Raw genomic sequence first — 7,919 nt, forward strand, 5'->3', positions numbered from 1 at the left:
ACACACACATGCAATCACACACATATACACACACATACACACACACACACACACACAGACACACATAGAGACAAGAAAACACAAAAAGTCACAAACAGAAAGAGATTTAAGGTCCTGAACCCTGAAGCCCACATCTACCTTCCTGCAGTACATCTGTGTACACTGTAAGCTGAGTATGTATACTCTGTATTTAAATATTCGCTATCAATGGGTGGAAAATACGCTAGTGTCCCAGATACCACGTCTTCCACTGTTCTGACATTTAACACAGTCTACCAGAGGATTTTACTTTAACTCCCTCTTCAATCGCTGAGGATTATACGGAGAATTATTAGAGAGTTTATTAGAGAGTAGTTTAAGATTAATAATTTGCGACCAATAATTGAAGACAAATAATGACTGAAAATCCTTCGCAGAAAATTGATTATGAACCGTCATGGTTTAAATTGAGGAGCCAAAAGGAATGAACCAAAGTAAACTGAAATTTAGTACAATATTTAGTTTTATTAAACCCGTTTTAAGGTCAAGCACTTTGAGCCGCAGGGGGTGTATTATAATTATAATAATAATAATTATTATTATTATTATTATTATTATTATTATTTTATTTTTTTATTTTTTTTATTATTAATATTTATTCCTTTACTTATTTATGTTATTTATTTTTATTTTATTTTTTATTTAGTCAGGAATTAATCCGACAAACTCTTAATGTAGAGTATCGAGAATCTCCCACAATAGCCCTTTGGATAACGAGGGTCCATAACCATGCGGGTCTCTACCGTCCAGCGGTGGAGATAAACAAGCCGGGAGCGCGCGGACTTTCCAGGGTTTTCCCGCGGCACGGTCGTCCCCAAGGTGACGCGTGGCCTTGGGGGACCTTGAGCGGACACTCAACAACTCTCGTGCAGTGGCGCTGAAAGTACCACGCGGACATTCCTACTCAAGTAAAACAGTAAAAGTGCTTGTATCCAGTGACCTGATATAACCATAGACCATAATGCGGCATAAGCTGCTGGAATTCGATTACATTTTTTGTGACGGGAAGAAGTAAAACGTTGATATTTGCGTCGGAATGTAGTGGAGTACAATTCGAAAGTCTCCAAAACTGAATATACTTCAGTACTTGGGAATGTACATCCATAAAAAGACATTGATTGTACATACAGTACTGTATAGTTAATGTAGAAAAGTCCACCAACAAATAACTTGCAGTACTTACTTTTCACCACTAGTGTTTTAAACACCACTCTATAAGCGATATTGGAATTATTATTATTATTATTTCTCTCGCTCATAACCAGGTTCCATCACTATATTCTATTAGTTGTTTTTGTTGTAATCGTGGGGAAGCTTCGTGACATGTGACACTCTTTTGATTCGTCAGCCATGGGTTCGATATCAAAGAGCGTTTCGTTCCCCTCCCCAAAAGTTTCGGCGGCGACGGGCAGGAGCAGCGGGGACGGAGGAGCGCTGACGCTGAGTGACGTGTCCCCCGCTCCGGCGGCCGTGTTGGACCTCTCTTATGTCACGTCTGGGTCACATGGCCAAACAGAGCAGCAGCACTAACATTGTTTTCTCTCCCTCTCAATTCAACTTAATGCAAAGGGCTTTACTGGCTTGGGAAAAACAAAATATATGTATGTATATATATATATCTATATATATATATGTATATATATATATATATATATGTTAATGTTATATCTATATAATATGAGTGTATAGTACACATATATATATAGTATAATATGTGCTGTTGTTCTTGAACTGGTAAGATAGTTCTCCTTCACATAACACCTACTACATATACAGATACAATTGGAACAGAACAATTAAAATGTTGCAGTAAAAAAAAATAAAAAATGTAATCATATCAACCCACCCCCCACGCACACACATAAATAAAATAAAATTGAATAAAAAGTGAAGTAAATAAAATTAAGATAAATGATTGTCAAATAGATACAAATAGATATATAAAAAAATACAGAATATACAAAGGGTGATACTATGCACAGGATCATTTATTGTTATGGGTATATATGGTATAAATTATGAATATGAATTATGAATGCACATTTACAAACATCGAGGCATTTAAGAATGTTGAATTCATATTTGCGCTCAGATTAGATAGATAGATAAGGGAATGTAGCCTCAAATCAAAACACAAAATTAAAAAAAAATGCTGTTAAAAAAGTACCTACAGATAAGTAAAGCTTGCTGTGGACATGGCAATTAAAAATATACATATAGATATGTAATTCTCTCTTCAACTCCCTCTGGCCATTTCACTTGTTCACTCAGTGTATTTTACATTTTCTGCATCGCTCTCTCCTTTTTGCATTATTAACAGGGAACCTACTCTGCAAACCTCACTTATTCAGTGCTCGTGCACATACGTTTGGGTCTCGGATGGGCCTACCAACACTCAAACTGTGTCCGACAGATCAGTCAGTTGTTTTTGAGCTGTCTGTTTCAGAAAACACGTCCTAAAACGAGCCGCTCAGCTTGGTGTCTCAGTCCTACGTAGCATTGAGATAAATTAGAATTTGAACCGCCCCCATCCGAGTTACTCCACCCGCGGCTGGAGCGCACCCGCCAGCATGAGACCAGCATAAATCTTTTAAAAGAAAGTGGAATAAATACCAACTGTCCGTGAGAAAACTGCAGACGATGGGAAATGTAAGTATTTGCTGTGTATTTGTAATTATGTTTTTGTAGGTTCACTGTAGGTTGACTGGCCGTAGGTGTATTTCTTTTATTTTATTTCCCCACATTCCTCCCCCTACAACTAAATGAAACAAAAAAGGCCCAACCGTATCCCACGCTGCTCCAAGCTCCACGCTGCCCAGGACACAGCGGTGAAAGTCTGAACAAATTTCTAAATGATGTCTTGTGAATCTAATATGAGTGAAGATTCAGCAGCTGGATTGCTTGTTTATCAGGGAAATCAGGGAAAAGTTACGGCGTAAATACAACGGGACCCGGGAGCCGTGCTCGAATGCCATTGGCTCACAGAACTAGAGCCCTGGGGAGGGTGGCACCACCCACTGGAACAGCCCGTTTTCAGACGGGGTGGATTGGACGCATGTTAGAATGGCTCGAATGCATAATCTGAGCGGTATTTTCAGCCAAAAAAACGCCACCTCCGCCAAACCTCCGAGACCTATATTAACTTGCTCAAAAAGCAGCATAATAGGTCCCCTTTACAGCTCAACTCTCACCTCTCCCCCAATTCCCTTGGTAGACCGACACTCTCGCTTATTTTATTCCGTATCTTAACACACAATCTGTGCTGACTCATGTAGAATCAGGGCAGGCCGTCCCCAAAACCAGGTGACTCAGTAGAACAGGAACCCTGCAGAGTGTTGACTTTACAGCTGGCCTGGATAGGCCACGTCCTGGTGTATGCTGAGGCACGTACACACACATACCTCAATTATTTTATTGATACTACCGCACATGTATATATATATTTTTTTATCACGTGTCTCATGCAAACGCTTACAAGCCCCCTGGCCGCCATTTTGCCATCCGATGAATAGTTCTTCAGAAAGCCTTGTGTATACAGTATGTATACTGTATATGTGTGTTTATATATGTAATTGAGACAGTTTGACGGGTTGTGTGACTTCTGTGTAATTGAAAGCACATTTCTATTCAGTGTTGTTGTTCTGTTCAAGTGTTTGGGTTTGTATCTCTCCAGCTGGCTCGCAATAAATTTACAACTCAATTCCTCCGTAGCTATTCTTCAACAAATTCTTGTGAATTTTATCGTGGTTCTGGTGCACCGTAAGCCAGGCACAGCACGCATGACATTTGACATTTGTTTTCGATACAAGTCCACACACCATGAGCACACATTTATAAATATATGTTTTTTATGTGTATTCATATATATATATATATATATATATATATATATATATATATATATATATATACACATGGATACACTACAGAGCTTTACCCTAAAAAAAGGCTTAACAGTCTAAAAAAACTGGAGAATAAAAAAAGTAGAATAAAAAGTGAGCTAAAAATAAAAATGTAATTTAAAATTTAAATGGTCAAATATGTACAAATAACCAAAAAAAAAGAAAACATAAAATAGTCATATATATAAAAAATATACACCCATTTACATTTACAAATAGCGAGGCATTTAAAAATGTTGATTCAGGTTTGCAGTTTGTCTTACATTTTAACACAAACAAGTGCATTTTTGCAAATATCATGCGATGCATTAACAGCTTTTGAATACACGGAAAGGGGCAGTTTCGCAGACGGGGGTTTGATCTAAATCAGGACTAAACTCATCCAATTTTAATGACTCCCGAATTTAAAAATGCCTTTCTGAGACATTGCTTTAATTCAAGATTAGTTAGTTCTCGACAGGAAGTCCTAGACCTAGGTCATCCAGGACTTAGTCGGCTCCTTCTGTCAGGTCTTGGTGCAGATCGACCTGGTCCGCCTGGAGGTCCACGTCCAAAAATCCAAAGATAAACCTGCCTCTGGCAGGGTTTCATTTAAGCCTTCACTTTAATTTAAGACCTAGATGAAGCTCTAATCTTCCTTTCTGGATATCAGATTATTGAAAACCAAGACTCGGGCGACAAGTCTGAGACCGTTTTAAACCATGACTGAGAAAGGCCATTTCGGTTAGTCCGGATTAAAAGTGTGATCTAGTCTAAGGTTAGGCCTAATCTGCGTCCGCCAAACCCCCCCATAGAAGCAAAAACAGGCGTTCGCACGCAGCGTGTGACGAGACAACTTCAAACGTGCATTCTTGAAATGTCTTTTTTTAGGAGTCAGTAGATTTGGATGGAATGAAAGGTGAATATCCCCGCTGAGCCTCCGGCGACATTGGCAGTAGATCTAGAAAAGTAGACACGACGCCTCTCCCACATCCTGCTCTCACTTTACCTTTCTGCCTCGCCGTCTCGCTCTTCTTCTCTTCTCACTCCTCCCTTTCTTCCATTCGCTCAGCCTCGCTCATTACCCTTCCACGTCCTCTTTTATCCCCCACTTCCCCCTTTTCTTTTGCTGCCTTTCATCAGCTCGTCTCCCTGCCACAATGCCTATGCGTCCCAAAACAAGATTGCGTGTGTGTGTGTGTGTGTGTGCGTGCGTGCGTGCGTGCGTGCGTGCGTGCGTGCGTGCGTGCGTGCGTGCGTGTGTGCGTGCATGCTTCTCCAGAATGTTGGACGTAGTATCCACTGAGTGTTTGTTTACCTCCTACGGCCACTTGGAGGCCATTTGGGATGCAGCCGGATTTTGGAGCAGGCACGCTCCCCCTCGCAGACACACATGAACACGCACACACACACACACACACACACACACACACACACACACACACACACACACATGCATGCATCAGCACTCTCACGAAATGACAGGTTGCCTGAGTTGACTGTCACTTACTTAAGTGGCGGCATACTTACCACTGTTAGAGTTCAATATGTGTGTGTGTGTGTGTGTGTGTGTGTGTGTGTGTGTGTGTGTCTGTCTGTCTGTCTGTCTGTCTGTCTGTCTGTGTGTGTGTGTGTGTGTGTGTGTGTGTGTGTGTGTGTGTGTGTGTGTGTGTGTGTGTGTGTGTGTGTGTGTGTGTGTGTGTGTGTGTGTGTGTGTGAATAATGTATTACTTGTGTTGTGTAAACCATTGTACAAATACATGTAGGTTCAATATTAAATAAATATAGTGATTAAATAAATATAGTGATTAAATATATATCCGTATGTTCAAAAACAAACACATTTGAATGGTTGATTCACGTGTAGATGCAGATATATATTTCTCTTTCTGGTTTGTAGTATTTATTCATATTTAGATATTTAGAGAATTCTTTTCTTATACATTCTTGCAGTATATGTATATATACATAAATACAATATATGCAATCTATAAATATACATACTATGTATAAAAATATATATGTGTGTATATACAGTATATATATTGTATATATATATATATGTATGTGTGTGTGTTTATATATGTATATGTGTATAATATATGTATGTTTATGTACAAATTTTTTAATAATATATATACTATATATATCTGTATCTAAAATATATATATATATATATATATATATATATATATATATATATATATGTATGTATATATACTGTATCATGGGGGCTGGAATTGGGGGACACTGGAATTTTTTGTCCCCCTACTTTCAGGTATTATGGAAAATGTATTCTGGCAAGAACGTCCACGGCAGGTACTGTATTGTATTTGTATTTGTATACGTATTTTATTGTGTCACGCTTCCTTTGTTTAAGGTTTACTTAAACAAATGAAGCACCGTGCGGAACAGGGGCACTTCCTCAGTCACTCTCTTCCTCAGCCCCCACCCCCTTTGTGCCCCCCCACTACGTGGTACAATCCACCGCTGTTGTACTGTTTGTGTGTGTGTATATATATATATATATAACGAATACAAATATTTCAATATAAATAAATACCAGCGCCTAAGAGACGGAGCCTGACTCGCTCCAATGTGCAGTCCAGTAAATGCCAATTGATGCTTCATCTTGAATTCATCCCACCGAGCGGCAGAGCTCACTACAGTTTCTGCAGACAATACAGTGTCTGACTCACTGCGCTGCCCGCCTGCACGTACACGTGCATCTGTAAATGAATCTGCCGTTGTATTTGCATTGCCACTCTCACTGCAACCGCCATGTTGTGTCTTCAGAGCAGGACCAGCCTGGGGATTTTTCAGTCCAGGAGCCACATGATCCTTGCATACTGAGTGAGTGTGTGTATGTGTGTGTGTGTGTGTGTGTGTGTGTGTGTGCGTGCGTACGTGTGTGCGCGTGTGTAAAGCTATAGCAGACAATATTCAGCCCACCACAAATGATTTAGTAGTTGTCTGCCTGTTATGTAACAATGATTCATAGGGAGAGTTAAAAAAAAAAAAAAAAAAAAAAAGGAGAGAGAGATGGTTTTGACTTTGTGCAGACAGCTTCTCCCGACAAGGTCCGTACTGCACGGAGAGAGCGATGTCCTTTCTCCTTTATGCATCTCTTTCTTTCTTTCTTCTTCTTCTTTTCTTCTTTATCCGTGCCGTCTTTCAACTGTCTTCCTCCAGATCCCCTCTCTTTCTCTCTCTCTCTCCCTTTATTTAAAAAAAAAAAAAAAATTATTTTATGATTTTTTTTTTTTTTTTTTTAATCTGCCATAATGATACTCAGACAGGCAGACACCCGCTCCGTCCCGATTGGTAGAACTGTTGCCAGGGAGCGTTGCCGTTTCAACGTGGATAGAATCTGTTGTCTGGTACACTTTAGACATGAGAACAACTGCAGGATCTGAATATTTATAACAAGAGGACGGTTCATATTGGGATGCTTCATATAGCTGAGCGGGAACGTGGGTAACTAAGGGAAGCCTGCTCTGCTCTTCCCCACTTCAGAACTTCTGCTGAATTCTGATTCCCTTTAACTTTCCAGAGATAGGCACCAACTCCATCCATCACATAGTTTAGGCGTTATCGACAAACTTTTATACATATACACACACACACACACACACACACACACACACACACACACACACACACACACACATAGGTGACTATTTATGTTTTGTATTTTCAGGCTATTTGTATATATTTGACAAATTCTTTTTACTTCACTTTTTATTGTGTTTAATTTATATATTATATATATATATATACATACACATATTATTGCTTTATTTTTCATGTATTATTAATTTTGATCCTGATTCTTTTATGTCTAATCAGAACACTAATGCATTGTTTGTTAAACGCCTCTTGTATTCAAGTTGAAGTTAGAAATTGTATTTCACACATATCACATTAGTGCAATGTTTTGTTTTAAAAAATTTCCGAGCTGTTCTTGTTATCTGATGGTTAACATTGAAACAAGGTATT

This window comes from Zeus faber (genome assembly GCF_960531495.2).
Source record: "Zeus faber genome assembly, chromosome: 17".
In the NCBI taxonomy this organism is placed as follows: domain Eukaryota; kingdom Metazoa; phylum Chordata; class Actinopteri; order Zeiformes; family Zeidae; genus Zeus; species Zeus faber.